Source organism: Aotus nancymaae, unplaced genomic scaffold (assembly GCF_030222135.1).
Source record: "Aotus nancymaae isolate 86718 unplaced genomic scaffold, 86718_ANA_hifiasm-v0.15.2.pri h1tg000008l, whole genome shotgun sequence".
NCBI classification, from domain to species: domain Eukaryota; kingdom Metazoa; phylum Chordata; class Mammalia; order Primates; family Aotidae; genus Aotus; species Aotus nancymaae.
In genome coordinates this window covers 53283376-53310820 of record NW_026988419.1, presented here as the reverse complement: position 1 = coordinate 53310820, position 27445 = coordinate 53283376, and the positions used below count along the sequence as shown (strand labels likewise).

The window sequence follows — 27445 nt, the reverse complement described above, 5'->3', positions numbered from 1 at the left end:
GGAGACAATGTGAGACCCCAACTCTTAAAAAAAAGTAATGAATGAATTTTTTAAGAAAACAAAACCAACCGGGTGTGGTGACTCATGCTTGCAATCCCAGCACTTTTTGAGGCCAAGATGGGTGGATTGCTTGAGGTCAGGAGTTCAAGACCAGCCTGGCCAACATGGTGAAACCCTGTCTCTACTAAAAATACAAAGAAATAGCGAGATGTGGTGGTGCATGCCTGTAGTCCTAGCTACTGGGAAGGCTGAGGCAGAAGAATCACTTGAACCCAGGAGGCAGAGGTTGCAGTAAGCCGAGATCGCACCACTGCACTATAGCCTGGGAGACAGAATAAGACTCCATTTCAAGAAATAAATAAATAATAATAACAACAACAACAACAACAACAACAACAACAAATGGAGGCCAGAAGGGAGTGGCACAATATTTTTCAAGGGATGAAAGAACACTATCAACCTAAAATCTTATACTCAGTAAAACTATCTTTTAGGCTAAAGGGAGAAATTAAAACATTCTCAAATGAAGAAAAACTAAGCAAAATTTTTATCTACGTACCTACCATAAAAGAATGGCTAAAAGAACTTCTCTAAATAGAAAGATAATGGTAAAAAAGGAAACCACTGAACAGTGGGAACAAACGAACAAAAAAAGGTGGTAAGCAAAAAATATGGGAAAATACAATAGGCTTCCCTTGTCTTAAGTTGTCTAGATTATGTTTGACAGCTGAAGCAAAGATATAGCTGTCTGATATGATTATAAATGTGTATACAGGAAATACTGTAAGACAATTATATTACAAATGGGGTAAAGAGCCATAAAGGAGGTAAGGTTTCTATACTTAACTCAAACTGGTTAAATGATGACAACAGTAGACTGTAATAGCTTATGTATATACAATTAACACCTAGAGCAACCAACAAAAAAGATACACAAAGAGATACACTTAAAAACAAAACACATAAATCAAAACAGAATTCTAAAATATGCTTGCTAGGTGTGGTGGCTCATGCCTGCAATCCAGCATTTTGGGAGGTTAAGGCAGGAGGCCTGCTTGAGCCCAGGAGTTGGAGACCAGCTTGGGCAACATGGCATGTTGGCAGCATGACAAGACCCTGTCTCTACAAAATATTTCTAAAAATTAGCCAGATGGGCTGGACGCAGTGGCTCACACCTATAATTCCAGCACTTTGGGAGGCCAAGGCAGGCAGATCACGAATTCAGGAGTTTGAGACCAGCCTGGCCAATATGGTGAAACCCTGTTTCTACTAAAAATACAAAAATTAGCTGGGTGTGGTGGAGCACACCTGTAGTCCTAGCTACTTGGGAGGCTGAGACAGAAGAATCCCTTGAACCCGGTAGGTGGAGTTGCAGTGAGCCAAGATCGCGCCACTACACTCCAACCTGGATGACACAGAGAGATTCTGTCTCAAAAAAAAATTAACCAGATGCAGTGGCACACACCACCTATAGTCCTAGCTACTTAGGGGCTGAAGTGAGAGGATCACTCAAGCCCAGCAGCTCCAGTGAGCTGTGATGGCATCAGTGCACTCCAATATGAGCAACAGAGTGAGACCCTGTCTCAAAAAAATAAAATATGCTCAAATAACCCATAAAAAGGGAGGAAAAAGAAAACAGACAAAAGAGAAACAGAGATGAATAGAAAACAAAATGGCAGACTTAAGCCCTAATATAGCAACAACTACAGTAAATATAATAGTCTAAATACATTTATTAAAAAACACGTTAACGGCGTAGATTAAAAAACATGACCCAACTAATTGCTCCCTATAAGAAACTCACTTCAAATATACTCAAAAGGCAAGCTGAAACTAAAAGGATGGAAAAAATAAATCATGTAAACATTAATCAAAGAAAAACGAGAATGGTCATACCAGAGACAGAGATGTACATTTTATAATGATAAAAGGGCCAATTCATCAAAAAGACATAGCAATCCTAAATGTGTATGCACCAAATAACAAAGTTGAAAAATACATGAAGCAAAAACTAAAGAATTGAAAAGAGAGACAAATGTGCAGGTATAATTGCAGGTATCTCTTCAGTATCTCTCACTCTCTTTCTCTCTCTCTCAACAAGTGATAGAACAACTACACAGAAAATCAACAAGGATACAGAACTCAACATTATATCAACCAATTGGATCTAATCAACATTTATAAAATGGTCTACCACAAAACAGCAGAATATAAATTTCTTCCCAAATGCTCATGGATCATAGACTAAGATAGCTCATACCAACACAGATCTCAGCAATAAAGCAAACCTCAACAAATTTAAAATAACAAAATCATACAGAATCTCCTCTCTGACCAAAACGGACTCAAACTAGAAATGAGTAACTGAAAGATAAAAGAAAAATCTTCAACCACTTAGTAACCAAGTAACATTTCTAAAAAATCCCATAAGAAGGTGGCAGACTGAAAGCAGGTTAATGGTAAAACTCATCAGAAAGATTTACTCAGCAGTCTGCTGAAATCCAACTTTGAAGAGTATATGAAATAGGAATTAGTCTCCCATTATATATATTTTTTATTTTTTTCTCTGCTTTGTCCATGTTGAGGATAGTCTCCCACTATCAGATTCTACTTGGGCATGTATTCGTTTTATCTACCTAGGTAATATCTGTAACTATAATAGTGGTCAAGGCTGGGCACATATTTTTTAATTATTTATTTTACTTATTTTTCTAATTGATAAATAATAATTGTACATATTCATAGGGTATACAGTAATGTTTTGATATATAGTGCATGCTGATCAGATCAGCGTAATTATTTTCAAAAAATTTAATTCCAACTTTGTTTACATTATATAAGACCATTTCATCTAATAAAAGCCTAAGTTTAGATGCTGCATGAGGCATGAGGCATATTTAAAATAAATAAATAAAGCATAAATTCTTACAACATTTACAAAAGTCTAGAAAACTCAGCTTTAGAAGATGGAAGCTGCCCAAAGATTTTGTTTGTTTGTTTGTTTGTTTGTTTTTAAGAGTCAGGGTCTTTCTTGCTTTGTTACCCAGGCAGGAGTGCAGTGTCACCTTCTCAGCTCACTGCAGCCAGAACTCCTAGGCTCACACAATCCTCGTAAGTAACTAGGACTATAGGCAGGTACCACCACACCTACCTAATTTGTTTTTTATTTATTTATTTATTTTTTGTAGAGACAAGATCTCGTTATGTTGCCCAGGTAGGTCTTGAACTCCTGGGCTCAAGAGATCCTCCTGCCTTGGCCTCCCAAAGTGCTGGGTTTACAGGTATGAACCACCATGCCTGGTTCAAAGATGTTATTTCTGACAGTGTTATTCAGGATGGTAAATAATTAGCAGTGACTTAAATGTACAGTAGATATAGGAATAAACAGAGAAATTTACACTACCTAAAAGTCAAATAGGAAGTCTCAAGGGAAATCAAAAAATATATTGAACTGAATGAAAAATGAAACTACAATATATCCAAATATATGGAACATAGCTAAAGCAAAGATGAAGGAAATTTATAGCACTAAATGCATACATTAGAAAAGGGGACAAAATCCCAAACCAATAATTTAAGCTCCCATCTCAAGAGCAAAATAAACCCAAAGCAAGCAGAAGGAAATAAAAACAGCAAAGAAAAGAAAAATAGAGATGACACACATTACCAATATCTGGAATGCAACAGAGATACCATGGCAGACTCTGCAGACAGCAAAAGAAGAGAGTACTATGAACACCTCTACAAACTTTTAGATTAAATGAGTCACTTCGTCAAACTATCACAATCCATCTAATATAAAATAGATAATTTGAATAGTTCTTTAGTTATCAAGGAAAATAAATTCATAACTTATAAAACTCAAAAATAAAAGAAGTCCAGGTGGAGATGTCTACAAAATACTTTAAAAGGAATTAACATCAATTCTATACAATCTCTTCCAGGAACAGAAGAGGAGGAAACACTTTACATTTCATTTTATTAAGTTAGTATTACCTTGATGCCAAAACTAGGCAAAGACATGAATATAAATATAAGAATCCTAAATTAAATACTAGCAAATAATATTCAACAATATACAGCAAGATTATACAAAGTAATCAAGTTGGGTTTATTCTAGTGATGGCAAGTTGACTGAATATAGATAATCAATCAATGTAATCTACCGTATTTACAAGTTAAAGGAGATAACAACCACATAATCATGAACTCTTGCAAAAAAAAGCAATAAGCAAAATTCAGTACCTATTCATAATTAAAAAAGAAAACTCTTAGAAAAATATGAATAAAGGGAAACTTCATCAACTTGATAAAGACTTTGCATTAAAAACTTAAAGCTAACATTATACTCAATTGTGAAAGACTGAATACTTTTTCCTAAGATAAGAATACGGCATCCAGGCACAGTGGCTCACACTTGTAATCTCAGCACTTTGGGAGGCCAAGGTGGGAAAACTGCTTGAGCCCAAGAGTTCAAGACCAGCCTGGTCAACATAGGGAAACCCTGCCTGTTCAAAAACAACAACAAAAAAAAAAAAGCAAAAAAATTAGCTGAGTGTGGTGATGTCCACCTGCGGTCCCAGCTACTCAGGAGACCGAGACAGGAGTATCACTGGAGCCCAGGAGGTCGAGGATGCAGTGAGCTGTGATCACATCACTGCACTCTAGCCTGGGTGATAGAGTAGAATGAGATCCCTTCTTCTTCTTTTTTTTTTTTTTTTCAAAAACAACATGGCAGGTATGTCTACTTTGACCAATCTTTTTCAATAATACTGTGCTGGAAGTTCTAGTTAGTGCAATAACAAAGAAAGAAAATAAAAGGCATACAGATAAAAGAAAAGAAGTAAGACTACCCCTATTTGCAAATGATATAATTGCCTATGTAGGAAATCTCAAAAAATCCAGCAAAAATTCCTAGAACTAGTGAGTTCTGTATGACTGCAGGATATAAGACAAACATATAAAACTGTACTGTATTTCTACATACTAGCAATGAACATATAAACAATGAAATTAAAAAGACAATATCATTTATAGTCACTCTAAAAAATTAGTTATAAATCTATCAAAATATGTATAATACTTATATGCTGGAAACTACAAACTACTGAATGATGAGAGAAATCAAAGAAGATCTATAAAACAGTGAGAGGCACAACATGTTCATGGATTTGCAGGATCACTATAGTAAAGACGTCAATTCTCTCTGAATTTATATGAGTTAAATGCAATTCCTAGCATAATTCTATCAAAATTCTTTGTAAATACAGAAAAAATAATTATCCTAAAATTTATGTACAGAGGCAAAGAAAGAATACCTAAAACAATTTTGGAAAAGAATGAAGTAGAAGGAATCAGTTAACCCAATAAATCAATAAAACAAAACAGAGAACCCAGAAATAGAAACACACGAATACACCCAAGTGCTTTTTGACAAAGGCACAAAAACAACTCAATTGAAAGATCACTTTTCCTACAAATGGTGCTGGAGCAACTGGATATCCACAGGAAAAAAAAAAAGAACCTTGACCTAAGTCTCATATCTTATACAAAATCAATCACGGACTTCAATGAGAAGTGAAAAACTAAAACTTTTAGAAGAAAAGTTTTCTAAAACTTCAGGAGTAAATTTTCAGTATCTACAGCTGAAATTTCATCAAAATTAAAATCGTATGCTCTGTGAACAACCATGTTATGAATGAAAAGACAAGCTAGAGTGGGAGAAAAAACAAACCACATATTCAACATAGAACTAGTTTCTAGAATATATAGAGAATGCTTAAAACCCAACAGTTAAAGAAAAAAATCCAAATAGAAAATGGGCAGAAGACATGAACAGACATTTCATCAAGGAGGATATACAGACGACAAACACATGAAGAGATGTTCAACATCATTAGCCACCAGGAAAATGCAAATTAAAACCACAGTGAGATATGACTACAAACCTATCACAATGGCTAAAATAAAAAGTCAAGAACCAAACTGCAAAACAAACTGGATCACTCATTGTATTATTCTCCTAGGGCAACCATAACAAAATACTACAGACTGGGTAGCTTTAACAGCAAAATGTCTTTTCTTAGAGTTCTGGAGGTTAGAAGTCCACGATCAAGGTGTCAGCAGGTTTGGTTTCTTCAGAGGCCTCTTTCTTTGGCTTGCAGGTACTGCCTTTTCTCTTTGCCCTTTCATAGTCTTTCCTTTCTGCGCACATATCCCTGGCATCTCTTTGTGTGCCCAAATTTCTTCTTTTAAGGACATTAGTCAGATGGATTAGGGTCCACTCTAAAGACCCAATTTCAACTAAAATCACTTTTTGGAAAGACCTGTTTCCAAATACAATCACATTCTAAGGTACTAGGGGTTAGGGCTTCAACATATACAATTTGTGAGGATATAATTCTATTTTTAACATTCATATATAGTTAGTGGGAATTTAAAATATTAATAGTACAGACACTGTGGAAGACAGTTTGATAATCACTTTAAAAACCTAAACATGCAACTACCATACAACTTGGCAATTGCACACTTAGGCATTCACCCCCGGGGAAATGAAGACTCATGTTCACACAAAAATCTATACATGAACATTTACAGCAGCTTTACTCATAAGAGTGTACAGCTAGAAACAGCCTAGACATCCTTCAATGGGTGAATAAACTGTGGCACATCCAAACCACAGAATACTACTCAGCAATAAAAAAGGAACTATGGAAACGGATTAACCTGTGTATGAATCTCCACTGAATTATGCTGAATTTTAAAAAAACCAATCCCAAAAGGATATATACAATAAGATCCCATTTATAAAGCACTTTTGAAATGACAAAACTGTAGAAATGGAGAATAGATTAATGGCTGCCAGATATTAAGGAGGAAGGAGAAGGTGAGAAGGAAACGGGTGTGGCCACAGAAATAAACTCTTTATATCTTACTACACATGAGTGGGAAGCTTAACTGAAAACTGTTTTGTACTTTCTAACGTTTGAATGATGTGTTCTAAAATAAAGCACAAGAATAACAATGGTCATATAGGGGTGGATGAAGATATACTAGTTGCCATATATGGAATGATTAAGGAGGGCCAGGTTCTGTGCTAAACCAGATCCTATTCTGGCTCCAACACCAGTGCTTCCAATCACCAGTCTATGCTCAATGTTTAAATGTTAGCCAAAGCAACAACTGCAGTGTCCAGCATGATTCTGCACAAGAGATGTGCTACAGACTGAATGTTTGTGTCCTCCCCCACAAATTCATATGTTAAAATCCTAACACCTAATGTGAGGGTATTAGGAGTTGAAGCCTTTGGTAAGTGATTAGTTCATGTGGACACAGACCTAATGAATGAGATTAGCATCCTTATGAAAGAGATCTGGAGAGCTCCCTTGACCCTTTTGCCATGTGAAGACACAGCAAGAAGATGGCCAACTACAAACCAAGAAGCTGGCCCTCACTAGATACAAAATCTGCCATGCTTGAATCCTGGATTTCTCAGCCTTCAAAACCGTAAGAAATATATTTTTGTTGCTCATAAGCCACCCAGAATATGGTATTCTGTTATAGCAGCCTGAATGGACTAAGACCAGCTGTAAATTATAAAATTCTCTCACGTATCAATATTCTTATTTCCACAGTATCTGATCAGCAAAGTATTAAGGAGAATAGCAATAATTGGCTTAAATGATTCACACTAAGGTATGAGTAACTGACAGGCTTAAATATTCTCTCCAGGCTCAAAAGCAGTTTAGCTCAAACGACATTTTAACAGAAACTGTATGTTCAGAACAGAATTAAACTGTAGTCCAAGTGCTGTCAACTGCTTAATTCAGGGGCCCTATCGCATCTGCTAGCTCTATTTCTAATCTTGGAGTTCTTAGGTATTGTGAAAGTAAATGGGATACAAATCCTAAATTATAAAGTAGTAGTTGCTTCCATCTCACCACAACTCAAGATGTGTATCTGGTTAGCTGCCTTTCCTACTGGGAGAACTCTCTGGTATATAGCTTTCATCTGCTGTGAGTAAAGATAATCGAAGATCTAGAGAAAACTGTAAAAATCTGTCTTCTGAGCTGCCTTTAAGATCCCCTTTCTCCTATCTTTTAAGTTCTCTAGAGCATCCTTCATATCTCCTGCCCCAGGAGTCCACTGCCTTTCATTCACCTTTCCCTATCAAATCTGAAAAAGATATAAACAAGGACTGAACTGTCTTTTTAAAAGCTTATCTTGCATTTCAAAGAAGCTAAGAGATATTTTTACCTTTTGGGTTGACTTGGTTAAATTAAGAAGTAGGGACTTTATTTTTTTTATTTTGCTGGGTCCACTAGAAAAATTGTTTTAGTACAGATACCCCACCTGGGAGAATTTGGTCCAAAAGTTAATAGGTGACTTGACCTCTCTTTGGTCCCTGTCACTCTTTTAAACTTAATTATCAGAACCTAAGACTCAAGTTGCAAAGATTCAGATCTTATTTTCATACTGTCTACTTCCCTCTACTGGTTTGATACCCTTTCCTTCTTTCAGTGTGGTGACCATTTTTGTATATCTTCCTCCCTTCCAACCCCCAGGAATCTGTTCTCACATCCCAAAGTTCTTACAGACTCCATCCTGTAAGAAGTAAATGAACTATAAAAGTCTGGGGAGAAGAGAGGCATAAAATACACAGGTGGCTAGGCTGACCTCACAGACTTCCGAACATAAAACTCAAACACAGGAAAAGAGCAACGGACCATCACCACTACTAGCTCCATCCAGCTGACAAAAAGTAAGATTCAATGCTTTTGTTTTTTAGAGTGTGTGTCTTAAAATAAATTACCAGTACTTCTTAGAACTCTGAGTATCATAAAAAAAATCTGAGAAACTGTCAGAGGAGATTAAGGAGAAATGACAACTAAATGCAATCTTGTTTTCTGGGTGAGTTCCTGAAACAGAAAAAGGACTTCAATGGAAAAACTAGTGATATCCAAAGAAAGTCTCCAGTTAACAGTAAGAAACTAATGCTGGTTTCTTAGTTTTGACAAATGAACCACAGTAGGATACTGTTAGTGGAAATTGAAACTGGGTGAGGTGCATATGGGGACGTTGTACTATTTTTGCAACTGTTCTGCAAATCCAAAATTATTCTAAAACAAAAAGTGTATTTAAAAAATAGAAGAGATGAAAGCATTTTATTTATTGATATGAAAAAAAAATTCTCCAAGAAGTAAAAAAAGGTACAGAACACTATGTGGTATAGAAGCAATATGTGAATAGGTACTGAAGTGTCATTTGTATAAAAAGAATGAGAAACCATATGTGTATACATAAAATATTTCTGGAAGACCACATAAGCATCTGATGATACTCACTATGTGGAGGAGAGAACTCAGAAGTTGAGTAGGAATGAAAAGAAGAATTTTTAATGTGTCCTCTCATACCTTTTAAATTTCTGAGGCCAGGCACAGTGGCTCACACCTATAATCCCAGCACTTTGGGAGGCTGAGGCAAGCAGATCTGCTAGAGAACAGGAGTTTGAGACCAGCCTGGGCAACACGGCAAAACTCCGACTCTACTTACAAAGATTAGCCAGATGTGGTGGCATGCACCTGTAGTTCCAGTTACTCAGGAAGCTGAGGCAGGAGAATCACCTGAACCCAGAAGTTTGAGGCTACAGGGAACCCTGATTGTACTACTGCACTTCAGCCCGGGTGGCAGAGTGATATCTTGTCTCAAAAAATAATAATAATAAATAAAATTTGAAACATATGAATGTATTACTTATTCAAAAAGTAATTAACTTTTTTTTTTTTTAAGAGACAGGGTCTTGCTATGTTGCTCAGGCTGGAATGCAGTGGCTATTCACAGGTGCAATCCCACTACTGATCAGCATGGGAGTTCTGACCTGCTCCGTTTCCCACCTCGGCTGGTTCACCCCTCCTTAGGCAACCTGGTGGTCCCCCACTCCCGGAAGGTCACCATATTGATGCCAAACTTAGTGCAGACACCCAATCGGCGTAAGGCACTACAGCCCAGAACTCCTGGGCTCAAGTGATCCTCCTACATCAGCCTCTCGAGTAGCTGAGACTACAGGCACGTGCCACCATGCCCAACAATAATTAACTTTTAAAATAAAAAGGATGACCAGGAGCTGAACCAAGACAAAGACAAGGAAAATCATGTAGAAGATTAATGAGAAAAACAAATTTAGGAGCTAAACAACAAAATCTAATCTACTCCATCTACCCATTAAGGCTTCCCACATCCCCTTCCTCACTTTTTCCACTAACCTCATTTCTCCTTAATGGACTACAGACTTTTTATTCTAGCTGAACCAATCTGACTGCTAATTCAAAAGAGTCACCAGCATTTTTCCTCAAATCCACATCTCTCCCTGCAAAACCTAACTCCAAACTTAAAAGCCACCCACCTACATGCTATTTAGCATTCTGAATATTCTATCTATACCAAGGACAGCAAATACAGGCACTCATGCCATCACTACTCCTACTCATAACAATAAACACTGCTCAATGATAACAGTATCTTTTCCCACTAAATCCAGAAGCTGCGTCCAACTAACTTCTCAATGCAATCTTCACTATCGATCAAAGCTGGCCGATGAAATAAAGCCTACTTGCCATATCTAGTCCCTACTATATTAATCTGTTTGCCTCAATATACTTGCCATGGATTTTATGTATATTTACATACACATCTCGCTTTAAAACACTTTGCTTTACTGTGCTTTGCTGATACTGTATTTTTCATGGGCAATCATTATGTGGAACAAGTCTATCAGCTCATTTTTCCAACAGCATGTGTTCATTTTGTGTTTCTGTGTCACATTTTGTTTTTTCTCACAATATTTCAAACTTTTCATTATTATTGTATCTGTTATGGTGATCTGTGACCAGTGATCTTTGATGTTACTACTGTAATTGTTTGGGAGCACCACGAACCACACCCATATAAGATGGTGAACTTAATCAATACATACTGTGTGCATTCTGACTGGTCCACTGACTGGGGGTTCTCCTGTCTTTCTCCTTCTCCTCAGGCCTCTCTATTCCAGGAGACACAATAATATTCAATTAGGCCAATCAATAATCCTTCAATGGCCTCTAAATGTTAAAGTGAAAGGAAGAGTCACATTTCTCACTTTACATCAAAAGCTAGAAATGATTAAGCTTACTGAGGAGGGTATGTCAAAAGACAACAGAGATCAAGAGCTAGGTCTCTTGTGACAGTCAAGCTGTAAATGCAAAGGAAAAGTTCTTGAAGGAAATTGAAAGTGCTAGTCCAGAAAACAAACAAATGGTAAGAAAGTGAAACAGCCACATTGCTGATATGCAGAAAGGTCCAGTGGTCTGGATAGAAGATCAAACCAGCCACAACATTCCCTTAAGCCAAAACCTAATCCAGGGCAAGGCACTAGTTCTTGTCAATTATATGAAGGCTGAGAGGTAAGGCCACTCCAGAAGGAAAGTTTGAAGCTAGCAGAGGTTGGTTCATGAGGTTTAAGGAAACAAGCCATCTCCATAACATAAATGTGAAAGTTGAAGCAGCAAGTGCTGATACAGAAGCTGCAGGATGTTATCAAAAAGCTCTAGCTAAGATAATTGAAGAAGGTGGATACAATAAACAACAGATTTTCAATGTAAATAAAACAGCCTTCTATTGGACAAAGATGCCATCTAGGACTTTCACAGAGAAAGAGAAGTAAATGGCTTCAAAATTTCAAAGGCAAGGCTGACTCTTGTTAGGAGCTAATGCAGCTAGTGACCTTAAGTGAAAGCTGATTCTCATTAACCATTATGAACAGACTGAAATCTACTCAGTCTGTTCTTTATAAATGGAGTAACAAAGCCTGGATAACAGCATATGTGCTTACAGCATGGTCTACTGAATCTTTTAAGCCTACTATTAAGACCTGCTGCTCAGGAAAAAAAAAAAAAAGATTCCTTTCAAAATATTGCTGCTCATTGACAATGCACCTGGTCATCCAAGAACTCTGAAGGAGATGTACAAGGAGATTAATGTTTCCATGCCTACTAACCCAAAAGTCATTCTGTGGCCCATGAATCAGGAGTAATTTTGACTTTCAAGTCTTAATATTTTAGAAATACATTTCAAAAGCTATAGCTGCCATAGATAGTGATTTCTCCAACGGATTTGGGCAAAGTAAACTGAGAACATTCTAGAAAAGATTCACCAATCTAGACTCCATTAAGAACATTTGTGATTCATGGAAAGAGGTAAAAATACTGACATGAACAGGAGTTTGGAAGAAATTGATCCCAACTTCCATGAATAACATTAAGGGGCTCAAAATTTCAGTAGAAGTAGTAACTGCAGATGTGGTGGAAATAACAAGAGAACTAGAATTAGAAGAGGAGCCTGAAGATGTGACTCAATTGCTGCAATCTCATGATAAAACTTGAACAGATGAGGAGTCGCTTCTTATGGAGAAGCAAAGTAGTGGCTTCAGATGGAATCTACTCCTGGTGAACATGCGATAAACATTGTTCAAATGACAACAAAGGATTTAGAATGTTACAAAAACTTAGTTGATAAAGCAGTGGCAGGGTTTGAGAGGACTAATTCAAATTGTGAAAGTTCTACTGTGGCTCAAATGCTACCAAACAGCATCTCATGCTACAGATCTTTCATGAGAAAAAGAGTCCATCAATGTGGCATACTTCATTTTTGTTTTTTTTTCAATTTTATTTAAAATCAGGACACATCTCATTCTATGTCATAGAATGAGGGAGTCTATCTTGAACCTATTCTGGTTCAGGGGGCTGCCCTTATTAAAAAAAAAAAAAAAAGGCAAGAAAGTAATTACCTCAGCTACCCCAAACTTCAGCAATTACCATCCTGATCAGTCAGTAGCTGTAAATACTGAGGTAAGACCTTCCACCAGCAAAAAGATTACAACTTACTTAGGCTTAGAGGATCCGTACGTAGCATTGTTTAGCAATAAAGTATTTTTAAATGAAGATATACATACATAGTTTCTTAGACATAATTCTATTACAAACTTTGTAAACTACAGTGAGAACATAACTTTTACATGCACTGAGAAACCAAAAAAATGGTGTGACTTGCTTAATTGAGATATATGCTTTATTGTGGCGGTCTGAAACTGAACTGGCAATATCTTAGAGGTATGCCTATATTTGTATATACTCCATTTTGTTATGAAAAGGATTAAAGACACAACAAATGAACTATAACAATTTAACAAATTAAGGATAAAAGCAAAGAATAGAGAAAAAAATGCTGCCAAGAAAAAGGTTAAAAATTGTATAATATATGCAGGGCACAGTGGCTCTGTAATCCCAGCACCTTGGGAGGCCAAGGTGGGCGGATCACAAGGTTGGGAAATCAAGACCATCCTGGCCAACATGGTGAAACCCTGTCTCTACTAAAAATACAAAAATTAGCTGGGCGTGGTGGTGCAAGTCTATAGTCCCAGCTACTCGGGAGGCTGAGGCAGAAGCATCGCTTGATCCCAGGAGGCAGAGGCTGCATTGTGCCAAGATCGCACCATTATACTACAGCCTAGTGACAGCAAGACTCTGTCTTAAAAATACATATATAGAAAACCTATTTATCTGTTCAGGAATGGGCCACAAATCTAGTTCTGGCTTTCTAGTAGCCATAAGAAACAGGAAAACCCAGGCAATCTAAGAGATACACAAAGAAGTACTCAGAAGGGGAGATACCCTTGGTAGTTAAACCAAACAGTAATTTCATAAAGCAAAGAGACCCCCCTTAGAATGATCAAAACATACAAGACATATAATCACCAGTCTTCAAAGGATTAGATGTTTCTCATATTGTCCCTCAGGAGAGACCTATGATACCTTACCAAAGCCCAATGTGGCAAAATTGATTTTACAAAGGCAAGGCACAAGCTGTAAGAGCCCTCTATCCTTTCACTCAGTTTCTTCCTTCATGGCCTTCCTAGTTAGATTATAAACTCTTTGAAAACAAGAACCATGTTTTCTAATTCTTATATAAAGCTCCAAAGTACTTTGTATTCTGCAGAAAAGCAGCAATATCAGTGAGAATTTACACAGTGCAATTCAAGCCTTTTCTGATAAAAATTATCTAACCTAAACACAGTAATTCCCATTTCTACTTCAAAAATATGATAACTGAAGCCCCAACAGATAGAATTCCTAAACTTTCTAAACTATCACTGAATCACAATTCAATTTGTGATCTCTCAATAGCATCGTTTTGTTTGATATATCCCTAGCACAAAGCGTGCAAGGACACCAAATCAATATCACTGAACCTGATCAAATAAAATGAAACTCATAAGCAAAAGCTTTGGCCATACCTAGTAAAGGAAAGACAATACTACTATCCTTCAAGAATATAATCAATAGGTCTTTACAAACCAGCTGACAAAGGCAGGTTCATTTTCTAAATGACTCGGCAAATCTTGTGGAAGACAATGAATTATAATCCAGATTACTTCTTTCCAAGAATCTGCAATTTCTGCATATGCCAAGCTGCTGAAGAACTGTACTTCTCAGCTCTTACACACATATATATACATTAACACACACACACACACCCCGCCCCCCGCTATCAAACCAGCTCTGACCACTAACTTACTAATTCACTTCTCTGCTTTACCTGGTCAAACTGGAAATGCAATTAGGACTAGGTAATAAATTATTTAGATAAAGTGATTATGAGAAGATGAAGTATTATCTTAAATTTACTACTCTTAAGCATTGCCATTGGGACACATTAACAATCCTCTATTTGTATTTTATTAGTGGAAATCATTAATAAATAAGTAGTCTCATCCAACACCGGCTTAGTTTATTCATACACTTAGTATTTCAGTTTATAGTAGGTTCCCCCCTTGGTATTCCCTGTATAGAAGGGCATGCCCTATCATCCCAGGAGTGAATAGTTGTAATGAGCCAAAGAATACAGCCAGGACTGGGGTAGTCCACCAAGTAGACCTTGGAAAATCCAATTATTGCACCTTTGTTTCTTTATCTATTAGAAAGATAAATTAAAATCATCTCTATCTGATACGATTATTGGAAAGATTAAATGAGATAAGGTTTGTAAAGTGCCTAGTGTTAGTTCTCTAGCTTTTTTATAGGCAAGGAAAACACAAGGATCTGAGTACTGAGGTGATTCATCCATAGCCAATAGCTAATAAACATAGGACAGACCAAAAGTCTACCTTAGGGCTTAATATTCTTTCCACCACATCAAGCAGCCTTAAAATAACAGACCTCAACATCTCAGGTTTGTCACTGCTGTGTATTCACCACATGCAAAGAAAAAAAAAATGACTATTTCGAACATCTATTACATGCTAGAAACTAATCTCTTCCTTCATAACTGATCTATAAAGTAGGTGTTATCTCATTTAACTGAGAAATTACTTTGTACAAAGTCACAAAGCTAACAAGTAATAACACAAGATTAATCTAGATCTGTTTACTCAATGATTTTCCCTACTATCCTTCTTAAAGAGTGTGAGAATTTAGATGATATTGTCTACCAGAATCAAATCCCAAATGGCCTGTGAATTTTTATAGATCCTTCTGATTTATTAGTGGAAACTGTACTTAGCTCCCCATCCTATCTACTTAAATTTGTTCCTATTAGGTTAAAACATAATTACAATAACTATAGTAACAAATTTACATTTCTATAGCATGTTACAGTTTATATTTTTTTCTTTATATTAGATGCAACTACTGAGACTTTTCATATATCAGCTCACATCTCATTTAATATTTTCAAGACTTTTATGAGGTAGGAATTATTGCCATTTTACAACTAAGAAAACCAGCCAGGTGCAGCGTCTCACGCCTGTAATCCCAATATTTGAAGAGGCCAAGGTGGGCGGATTACTTGAGCTCAGGAGTTCGAGACCAGCCTGGGCAACACAGAGAAACTTCATCTCTACAAAAAATGCAAAAATTAGCTGGGCATGGTGGCACATGTCTGTAATCTCAGCTACCTGGGAGGCTGAGGTGGGCGGATCACTTGAGCCCAGGAGGGTGAGGCTGCAGTGAGGAGTGGTCACCCCACTGCACTCTAGCCTGGGCACCAGAGTGAGATCCTGTCTCAAAAAAAAAAAAAATTAGAAAGGTCATCTCAGATCTCTTTCTGCCCCCACAGTTGTCAGATGATTTCTAGTAAATGTTTAAAGGGCAGACATTTTAAACTGTTCCAGAGAACAGAAAAAAGTGGCAAGTTTCCCAATCATTCTTAATCCTGGCTTCATTTTGACACCGAAGCCACGCATGGATAGCAAACTTAAACGAAAACGTAAATATTAGATTTATCCTTTGTAATTACAGATGAAAAATTTAACATATTTCTGTGAACAACAAAGGAATATGTGTAGTATAATCCCATCTGTAAAAGAAAAAACATTGTGAATAGAAACATGTATATATGTATGGTGGAATATAAAAATTTATACATAAATACACACAATAAATGCAAAGATACAGGTTGGAAATATAAACCTCAAACTGTTAACAGTGGTTTCTCTAAGATGGAAGTGGTCTCAGGAGTGAAGAAGAGGAAAAAGACAAAAAGTGAAGGGAGATTTTCAGCTTCTACTCTCGCTATATACATACATATATACTATTCAAATAGTGGCTTCTAGGATCAGCTATGCCATTAAGAAGGTTGAATCACTCTGACTCTGTTTCCCTGTTGGAAATGCGGAAAGCAGACCTACCGTATTATAAGAAATGGAATTTATTTGAAAAAGCATAATAAAATCTGATGAATATGTGGCAGTATGGCCACAATACCTTATTCTCTGTTATTGTTTGATTTTTTATTTTTCTCTCACTTTGTCAATGATCAGCCAGACATTCACAAACACAATTTAATTTCTGTATGCCTCATTAAGTGCAGGAAGTAGAGTCAGAAAACCCGAGTTTACATTCAGACCTTGTCTCTTAACTGTAAGGTTAAAAAAACAAGCAGATGATTAAACTTCTTTGCACTTTAGTTTCCTGGCAGTAAAATAGGACTAAACCTACCTTACAGTATTATTTAAAAGATTAAATTAGAAAATACATGTAAAAAACACAGAAACTACTATGAATTAGACATTTCTCCAAAGATGATATACAAATGGCCAATAAAAACATGAAAAGATGAAATACAAATGAAAATCACAATGTGTTATCACTTCACAGTCACTAGGATAGCTATCACCAAAAAGACAAACATTAACAAGTGTTGGCAAGGATGTGGAGAAAACTGAACCCTCATACATTGCTAGAAGAAATGTAAAACAGTGCAGCAGCTCTGGAAAACAGTCTGGCAGTTCCTCAATAACTTAAATAGAATTACCATATGACCTAGCAATTCCACACCTAGGTATATACCCAAGAAAACTGAAAGCATATATAACACACAAAAAAATTGTAAAACTTGTAAATGAGTATCCACAACATTATTCATTATTCATAACATTATTATAGCCAAAAAGTAGAAACAACCTAAATGCCCACAAATTGAAGAATGGATAAACAAATATGGCATAGCCATATAAAGAAATATTATTCTGCCATAAAAGCAGTGAAATATTGATATATGGTATATGAATGAACCCTGAAAGCATTATACTAAGTGAAAGATACAAAAGGCCACATGATTCTATTCACATGAAACGTCCAGAATAGGCAAATACATAGACACATAAAGTAGTGGTTGTCAAATATGGGGAGAATAGCAATAAAGGTACAAGTTTCTTTTTAGTTCCTGAATTAGTGTTGACATTTGCACAATTTTGTGAATATACTAAAACCACTGAATTATACTTTAGAAAAGTGAATTTCATGGCATATGAATTATATCTCAAAGAAAGCTATTATAAAAATTTAAGCATCTCTATTTTTCTTTTCTTTCTCTTTTTTTTTTTTTGAGACAAGGTCTTGCTCTGTCACCCAGGACAGAAATGCAGTGGCCCAATCACAGCTCACTTTTCTGCTTGCTACTTATTAGTAAATATTCTACTTTCCTCAAGAGGTTGGTCCTGTTGCTTGTAATAGCTTTAAAAGATCTTTGATGTTAGCTACTATACAGATGAATGGTATTTTTAGTAAAGTAAAGCTACTCTAACAGAGAACTTTCTACAAATCAGATTAGTTTGGTACAACTTCATTTTTTTAAAAGAAATGTCATTAACGCCAAGTTCAATTTTAAAGAGTGGAAAAGCTTCAAGGAGTCCTTATAAAGCACGTTTTTTAAAAAGGTCAAAATGCTATATTTTGCTTTTTTAATTAGTGGACATTTCATTTTCAGATACATCATTAGCAAGATTATCTGTTTAAAATGTCATTAAATGCCTAGCAATCAACTAAAACCCAAGTAGGTGCAACTTCGTGACCTCTACTTACAACTCCCTATTTTCTGCATTCTGTTGTCAGATTCCTAGTCCATCATTAGCTCCAATCTCTTACATAAATTATTCCCTTCGATTCTTACTCACAGGGACAAAACTTTTTGGTAAATGCAATCCATTTTTCTAATGCTGGGTAACTTTAATTAGAGTAGGCCCAATTTTTAAGGTTAAATTTAGTCAAGAATGTTCGAATAAATATTCAACAAAATGATTTCCTGGAATTTGGAACAAAAAAACAGCCTATAGAATTACGAAATGCTTTCTGGGTCCTTTGGGAATTTTTTCACGTATTTATTCATGGGGCAACGACAGTGACCAACTTTTACCCAGAAAAAGTTATTATGTATAAAAGCTTCCTGGTTCTAGAACAAAGACGTATTTTATTGCTCAAAGCTAAAGGAAGATACCTTCCTTCTATTTAGTATTGTTACACTAAAATAGCATACCAATGAAACTAGCTAGGTATTGGCATGACCCAAAGTATGTAAACAAAGATAAACTGTACCTTATTATGCATTCTTTCGTGGGGAGAAAATTCTCGCACTAAGAAAATAAGATTTAGCCAAAAAAGAGAAAACAAAAATATGTGTGTGTGTCTATGTATGTATGTATAAGGATTAGGATTTTCCAACATGGGGGCATTTTGAGGAGCAGTTTAAATTTGATGGCTTGCCAACCTATGCGGGGATACATGGTGGGCATGCTTGACACAGGCAAAACGTGAAGCAAGAGACGACCTGTCAAACAGCTGCTATCTAGTTACTCCCTCGGCAACACTCCCAACTTCTCCCGCGATGTCTGTGTATGAGAGAAAGATGTCAAAGCACCAGGAAAACCACGGGGGCTGTCACAGCAACAGACAAGTCCAAACCCTGCATCCCAGGGTGAAATCCCACCCGTACCTTCAAGAGCTGGTCAGACTGCGGCTCTTTTCTAATATGAGTCTACCTAAAATAAAAAAATAAACACACAACCACGGACCTTGGCCAACCCGCTCTCTCTTCTCCTTTGTGACTCTCCTAAAGGCTGGAGGGATGTTAACCCCCGGCAGGCCCGTGGAAGCCAAGCCCCGCGCCCTGAGTAGGCGTCCAGGAGCCTCGGCACAGCCCTGGGGCCTCGAGCCCGTGTCCCCCACCTACTCGACAGGGCCGGTCACCGGTCACACAAAGGAGCCAGCCGCGGGTGCTGGACGCGGGATTCGCCCCACAGCCGGGCGCCACATCTGGTCCCTGCAAGCTGGCAGGAGAGACCCGACGGAAAATAAGGATTAACGCCCAAACCTGTTGCACAATTCGGGTCCCTTTCACCCAGAAATGAACAAGGGCGCTCAGGAGCGGAAAAGCGCGCGGCCCGGTCTGTGCGGGCCGCGGCCGCACCCGGCAGGCGGCGCGGAGGCAAAGGGGGCCCGCGGGGCTCCCACCTCCGGCGCTTTGTCTGAGGCGGCGGGGGCGGCCAGGGCGCTGGGAGAGGCGGGGGCGGCGGGGCGGGGGACCCTCTTTCACTGCGCAGCCCCGCGGCTCAGCGGCCCGCGCGGGGGAAGAAAGCCGGGCCCGCTACCGCCGCCGCCAGCACCGGCCCACGCCGGCCACCCAGCCGCGGGGCCTGCGCGCTCCTCCCGCCAGGGTCGTCGGGGCCGAGCGGCGGCCACACTCACCTGGCTGGCGCTCGCGCTAGCGGCCGGCGACTCCGGGGCGTTGGGGAGGACAGGGGAACGCTAGCGAGGTGCGGGCGGAGGCGGAGGGCGCGGCGGGAGGAAGGCGGGCTGGGGGCGGAGCGGGTCCGGGCGGCGGCGGCGGCGGCGGCGGCGGCGGCGGAGACTCCAGTCACTCGTGGCAAATCGCGTCCCGGCCCCTCTGTGCGTCAGGCGGGGTGCGGCGGTGCGGGTGGCCTGGCGACTTCTCGGCACCCGCGGCCAGAGCCGCGTCCGCGCGATTCCGCGCGCGCCCGGGTGACGGCGGTACAGCGACCCAGTCCGGCTCGGGAAGGCAGAAGGGGGAAGCGGGAAGGGAGAAGGGGGCGGGTTGGGGCGGGGCGTCCCACCAGGCCCGGGGTTGAGGGCTGGGCGCGAGGGGGACTCTAGAGCTCCCAGCTGGACCCTGCCTTCCCCACCTCTCGCCGAGGCCCAGGTTCCCCAGGTGGGAGGCAGTCTGCAGGAGTGGAAGGTCTCCAGACCTGAAGTCAGAAGTCTGGGCTTAAGGGAGGAATCTTGGCAAGTCATTTATTTCCTCTGACCTCATCCTGTAGTTCGAAGGTTCGATTACAAGGTCCCCGAGAGCTGCTCCCAAGTACCCACTGCCAAGCGGTGCTGTGACTGAAGGATGAAGGCAGATGAAGGGGAAAGGGTTGCAGTGAGAAAGGGCTGGATTCAGGGCATTTGTTTTGCTTTGAGGATCTTTCCATTGGGCAGTCCAAAATTAATCCACAAATGGGACTCCCTGATAATAGCTACGTCTCCATTTTTACCAACCTAGTTATTTTTCTCTAAATATACTGAATTCAGAGTCCTCGTTCTCATTTTATTGCGCAAATCATTTTTGTGTCATTTCCTGAATTCAGTTCAAAACAGTCATCAGCAAATTCACACCAGATCAGAGCAGCTGTGTGGTCCCAATCTCAAGACTTCCATGGTATTCACTCACTTCAGTATCACCTAATTCTGTTGATAAAATCTTGCCATTCCAACAACTAAGCAACCAAATTTCTCTCCACTAAAGTTTTCTGACTTAAAATCCCATAGATAAATTCTTACTCTTAATTCTGTGAATAACAGTCTGTCTCCATGACTTCAACCTCTTTGCTTCTTTGCCACTCTTTAGGTCAAGCCTTTAATTTCACTTCTGTTTCAGTTACTTATAACTGCCAGAGAGAGATTGCTCCAAAAAGACAGAGCTGAGCATGAAACGTCCCTCTTTAAAAATCATTCAGTCGCTCCACCTGGTTAAATCAGGTTCAAACTCATTACCATGGTATACAAAGCCATTTAAAATCTAATCTCTTGACCTCCTTGGCTCCAGCTTCAACTCCTAATATATCTACATATCACACAAATTCAACAGGGTTTGTCTCTGTGCCCTTGTAGTTTTCCCCATCTGAAATCCATCCCTCATCTAACCAGCTGAACTCCTATTATCCTTCAAGATAATGAAGATAGTGCATCACTCCCTCCTTGGAATCTTCCCTGACATCACCTTTCACCACATCTGCATCCTTACCCCACACACTTACAATGAACTAAATACTCTTTTTCTCTCTGCTTTCATAAAATCGTTTGTCTACAGTATTCCCTATGATAATCTTTAGTACTTGCTTTTTTCCCTTTGCTTTGCTTAGTGGCCTTTTCTTCCTAGACTGTGTGTCCTTAAAAGGATAGGGATCTTGTCTGGTTCATTTTTTGCTCCCCAGAACATAGCACAGTGCTTAGCACAAAGAAGGTTCTCTTTTACTGTTTGCTAAAGTGTTGAAATCATTTTCCATTCCAACAAATAGATGTTGAGCATCTACTCAACAAGAAGAAAATACAGGGAAATCCACAGTCCCTGCCTTTTTTAGCCTTCCATGGTATTCTGTTTTTTCTTTCTCGACTATGTGGCATTCTCTGCTTATCATTTTAAACTCTCTCCAACTACCACTGACATTCTTTGCTTACCTAATAAAACAAGAGCATGCCAAGCAATCCATTATAGGAATTCACAAAATATCCCTGCCCTTCCTCTTTCCATACCTTCTGGTTCCACATTGTATTTACCTAGATGTTAGATGAGAGATAACTGCTACAATGGAAAAAAACATTAGACTGTAAATTCAGAGAAAGAAATTTGGATGCTACATTTTCCAATAACTACTGAATGAACTTATCTCTATCACTTATAGTCATGAGGCTTCACTTGTGGAGTTTCTTTGGCTCTATGATTAGCATTTGTTTTTAATATTTTGCTATAAAGGGACTAGATCCTTGCAAAGTAGCTATCCAGCATATGTTTAAACTCCAAATGATAGGAAACCATTCATGACCTCATAACAGTGTTCATTTTTAAACAGTCTTGCTAGTTCCTATGTTCAACTGAAATGTGTGTCTGTATACATTTGGTGGGTAGCTACCAGTATTGGTAGAAACACCACTGGGCTTAAACTCCAAAGAAGTGTGGTCAGATCCTGGGTTTATGACTTCCTAACTGTGTGACCTTGAAAAAGCACGATTCTGCTCCAAGTATGAGTTTGCTCCATTCTAAAAGGGGAAAATGATAATAATAGTGCCTTAAATCATTATTAGAAATATGAATGCAACGTGTATTAATGTGTCCAGTGAATCTGAACCTGGTACTAACATTTGTTTAATACAAAACAGCCTGATTCTCTCCCCTTTTGCAGCCTTGTAAACATTTGAAGTCAGTAGTCCCAGTGTGTGCCTTCTCCACCCACTCTTTATTCATGTCCAATTCATCTCCATATGCTCTTATCTAAACATCCTCCGGTGCCTCTGAAAATGTGGCACCTAGAACTGAATCCAATATTCCAATTATAAAAAGAGGAGTGGAGGAGTACAATTTTATGCATTCTAATGATGATATTTCAAAATTCAGTTTGATATCACATTGTTTTTCTACCATCCCATAGTGTTCATAAATAGCATGTCATTGCCAACTAAAAACAAGCAAAAATTACTCCCAAATCTTTTTTAAGTCTTTAACATATAGACAGCTATAAAACCATATCTTCTTCAACCTGTATTTTGCAATTTAAGTTTGGAAACAGTGCAGATCTTTGCATTTATTCCTCTTAAATATCACTTTGGAAGTTATGTACAGAAGCCCCTGCCAACTAGAAATCAATGTGAAATGAGAGTAACGTTTTAAAAACATTAAAGGGTGGGGAAAAAGAATCCAAAGGCTCATTTTGGAGAAAAAATAAAATAAAATAAAAAAAAATCCAAAGGCACATCAAGCAACACGTTTCTAAATTTTAATTTCTCCTCTACTATTTCTCTTAGATTAATTAATTAATTAATTAATTTCTTTTTTTTTTTGAGATGGAGTCACCCAGGCTGAAGTGCAGTGGCATGATCTCAGCTCACTGCAACCTCCTCCTCCCAAATTCAAACCATCCTCCTGCCTCAGCCTCCCAAGTAGCTGGTACTACAAGCACATGCCACCATGCCCAGCTAATTTTTGTATTTTTAGTAGAGATGGGGTTTTACCATGTTGGCCAGGCTGGGCTCAAACTCTTGACCTTGTGATCCACCTGCCTCAGCCTCCCAAAGTGCTGGGATTATAGGCATGAGCCACCGCTCCTGGCTTAATTTATTTATTTTTAAGAGATGAGGTCTTCCTGTATTGACAAGGCTGGTCTCAAGTTCTTAATGTCGTGGCCTCGAGCGATCCTCACTCCCTCCCGAGTAGCTGGGACTACAGGAGTGAGCTACCATACCAGCAAGCTTTTTTTTTTAAGCCACATTTAAGTATCCAAAATTATGTAACTTCCCATACTCATCTTGTTTTAGTCATATTATAAATTAATAGTGAAAATGCCTTCTATGAGCATGTTCCATATATTGTTCACTTGAACCACTGAAGAATTCCCAGTCTGTCTCAGACAAACTGGTATTGTTACTGCAAATTTCCTGAAGCTCAGCTCGGTTAGGTAATTTGCTGAAATGTCATCCTGCACCAAAGTTGGCTTGGAGAAACTTCCCCTCCTCCAGCCCTTGCTGAATGGTGGCCCTAGGCAGTACTCTTTTGTGCTGTGTGTGTAATCCCTGAATCACTGTTGATTGCCCCCGAGTGCACACTGACCTAGACACAGACAAGTCATACCCGTTCAAAAAATGACCTGGGGGGAAAACATCAGTCCAAAAATACCCTGATCCAATCAGGCAATCAATTGGGGAAGCTAAAATCCAGGAGTCACAGAGGGTGTCCATGGGCACGAAGGGCCCTGACAGGTCACCAGTGAGCAGAAGCTAATGTCTACCAAATAATGGCTAAACAGCAGATATCCACTTACCTATTCATTCAGCAAGTATTGATTAAGCATCTCCCGTGTTTTAGGTACTGGGGAGACAGTTTGTACAAAATACATAAAAATTCTGCTTTGAATCTTACATTCTGGTGGATGGAACTGACAACACAAATAAGTAAATCAAATCATATATTAGAAGGTGATAAGTGCTGAATAAAAATAATGCAGGAAAGGGGAATAGAAAGTGCTGGGGGGGTGGGGTACAATTTTTACTATCAGGGAAGGTCTCACTAAGAAGGTGAAGTTGCAGGTAAGGCTTGAAGGATCCAAGGCAATGAGGTTGTGGAAAAGAAGGTAGGGGAGAAGCTGAGAGAGTCAGCTAGTAGCTGGGTCATCACGCAGCAGGCACCAAAATATGGAACCACACATCAAACTACACAGAGCAGAACATTCACAATCAAGCTGAGAGCTTTTCCCCCAGGTCAGCTAGACCAGAACCTTTGTAGATTGGACCTCAAAAGTCTGCATTTTTAAGCACTCCTGAGATGATTGGGACATTCCACCAGAATGAGAACCCCTGTTCTTAAGACTATAAACTTCCTCTGATGCCTTGGATTCTAAACACCCTTTAAATTCTATCTTCCAGAATGCACAAATTAATTGCATTCCTCTCTTCTTAGGGTCTATATTAGTCCATTTTCACACTGCTATACAACAATACCTAGGACTGGGTAATTTATAAACAAAGGAGGTTTAATTCATTCACAGTTTCACATGGCTGTGGAGGCCTCAGGAAACTTATACTCAAGGGGAAGCAGACACATCTTACATGGTAGCAGGCAAGAGAAGAGTGAGCGTGTGTGAGCACAGGAAAGCCTACATTTATAAAACCATCAAATCTTGTGCATTCACTCACTATCACAGAAGAGCATAGGGGAAACCACCTTATAGTCCAATCGCTTCCCTCCCTCAACACATGGGGATTACAATTCAAGGTGAGATTTGGGTGGGGACACAGAGCCAAGCCATATCAGGGTCCTTGATTGTTCAACTTTTCTGTTGTTCATGGAACACTTGATTTCGTGGCTGAAATTTCATAGGTATTCTCTATAAACCAAACGAAAAGAAACCAAACCTCAACACCCTAATTCCCAAAGTAACATGGTTGAGTTTCTATATCTCACAACCACAATCACCTAACATACCAAAGTCACAAAGCCGTGAGATGGTGATGTCAAAACTGTAGCACTGGGTTGGTGTTCATCCCATAATGAATCTTTAGGGACAAAAAAAAAAAAATGGAAATTTGGGGCTTATCTCTTTAACATTTCAAAATCAATTTTTGAAAGTTGTTGACATATTATATAAAGATATATAACATTTATTTTAATAATGTACATGTAGTACATTATTGAATTTTAAGAAAAATATTGAATAATATTATAAACAAATTAATCTGAGTACCCAATTTATCAGTTTTGACTGATTTGACATTTTAATTCCCAGCTCAAAAATTCTCTTTCACTGAGACAGTTAAAAAGATCTGGTGTTTTTTTGTTTTTGTTTTTGTTTTTGAGACGGAGTTTTGCTCTTGTTACCCAGGCTGGAGTGCAATAGCGCAATCTTGGCTCACCGCAACCTCTGCCTCCTGGGTTCAGGCAATTCTCCTGCCTCAGCCTCCTGAGTAGCTGGAATTACAGGCACGCGCCACCATGCCCAGCTAATTTTTTGTATTTTTAGTAGAGACGGGATTTCACCATGTTGACCAGGATGGTCTTGATCTCTTGACCTTGTGATCCACCTGCCTCGGCCTCCCAAAGTGCTGGGATTACAGGTGTAAGCCACCATGCCCGGCCCAGATCTGGTGTTTTAAAAAAATACTTTCAGATTCTGAAGTTTTACAAATGCCATTTTTAAGTGTTTTAGTTTTAGTTTTAGTTTGTTTAGTTTAGTCTCCTATTTTTTTTTTGGTTTTAGTCTCCTATTAGTTCAATGTATTTGGAGTCCTTTAGGTCAGCAGTCCTCAACCTTATTGACTCCAGGGACCAGATTCATGGAAGACAACTTTTTTTCCAAGGGATGAGGAGACAGGGGATTTTGTTGTTGTTATTGTTTTGAGGCGGAGTCTTGCTCTGTTGCCCAGGCTGGAGTGCAGTGGCATGATATGGGCTCACCACAACCTCTGCCTCCCAGGCTCAAGTGATTCTCCTTCCTCAGCCTGCCAAGTAGCTGTGACTACCAGGCTAATTTTTGTATTTTTAGGAGAGATGGGTTTTCACTATGTTGGCCAGTCTGGTCTTGAACCCCTGACCTGGTGATCCACCCACCTTAGCCTCCCAAAGTGCTGGGATTACAGGCATGAGCCACCATGCCTGGCCAAGGGGATGGTTTTTAGATGAAACTATTCCACCTCAAATCATCAGGTATTAGATTCTCATTGGGATTGTGCAACCTAGATCCCTCGCATGTGCGGTTCACATTACCACCTAGAACTCAGGTGGTAATGCCTGCTGGCCAGCTACTCACCCCCTGCTGTGTGCACGGTTCCTAACAGGCCACAGACCAGTACCCTTCCACAGCCCAGGAGTTGGGGACACTTGCTTTAGGCAATACTACCTTTTCTAAGACTAAGAGTTTGCTTTCAGTTGTGTCAGGTAGTTTTCTTCCCCCTAATCACACTTTCATGAAATGTTTTTGGTAAACTGTCCAAAGGAAAAAATAAAGAGCAGTGTTTGATTTTTTTCTAAAATCAGCAAAACTGTTTTCTAACAAAACAGATTTTCTCTTCTAGTTGTAAAATTAGGATCTTAAAACTGGAAGACACCCATCTATCTCATCCTCTTTTCCCTGAGACTCAGGGAAGTTAAGCAACATACCCAGCTCTAGAATTAGTTAACAAAATATCAAACACTACAATTCAGGCCTCTTGACTACTTATTGATAAAAGCCATGGAAAGTATTAGAATATTTGCAGTATTATCTGCATGTCTGTGGTACATAGATGTGGTGCATAATTTAGGCAAAATACAAGTTTATGTCTCAAGCATTAAACATGCTTTAAAAGGATTGTGAATTGTAGAAAATAAAATG

General features: G+C 38.9%; 1 protein-coding gene across 1 annotated transcript in view; it reads right to left on the bottom strand.

The window, feature by feature from the left end:
• SESTD1 (SEC14 and spectrin domain containing 1) overlaps window positions 1–20070 on the bottom strand; it is a 150988-nt gene extending 130918 nt beyond the window's left edge. Inside the window, exon 1 of the mRNA XM_021668950.2 lies at window positions 20055–20070. The gene's annotated coding sequence lies outside the window, so the exon portion shown is untranslated. The remainder of the gene's footprint in view (window positions 1–20054) is intronic.
• Window positions 20071–27445: the final 7375 nt, after the last annotated feature.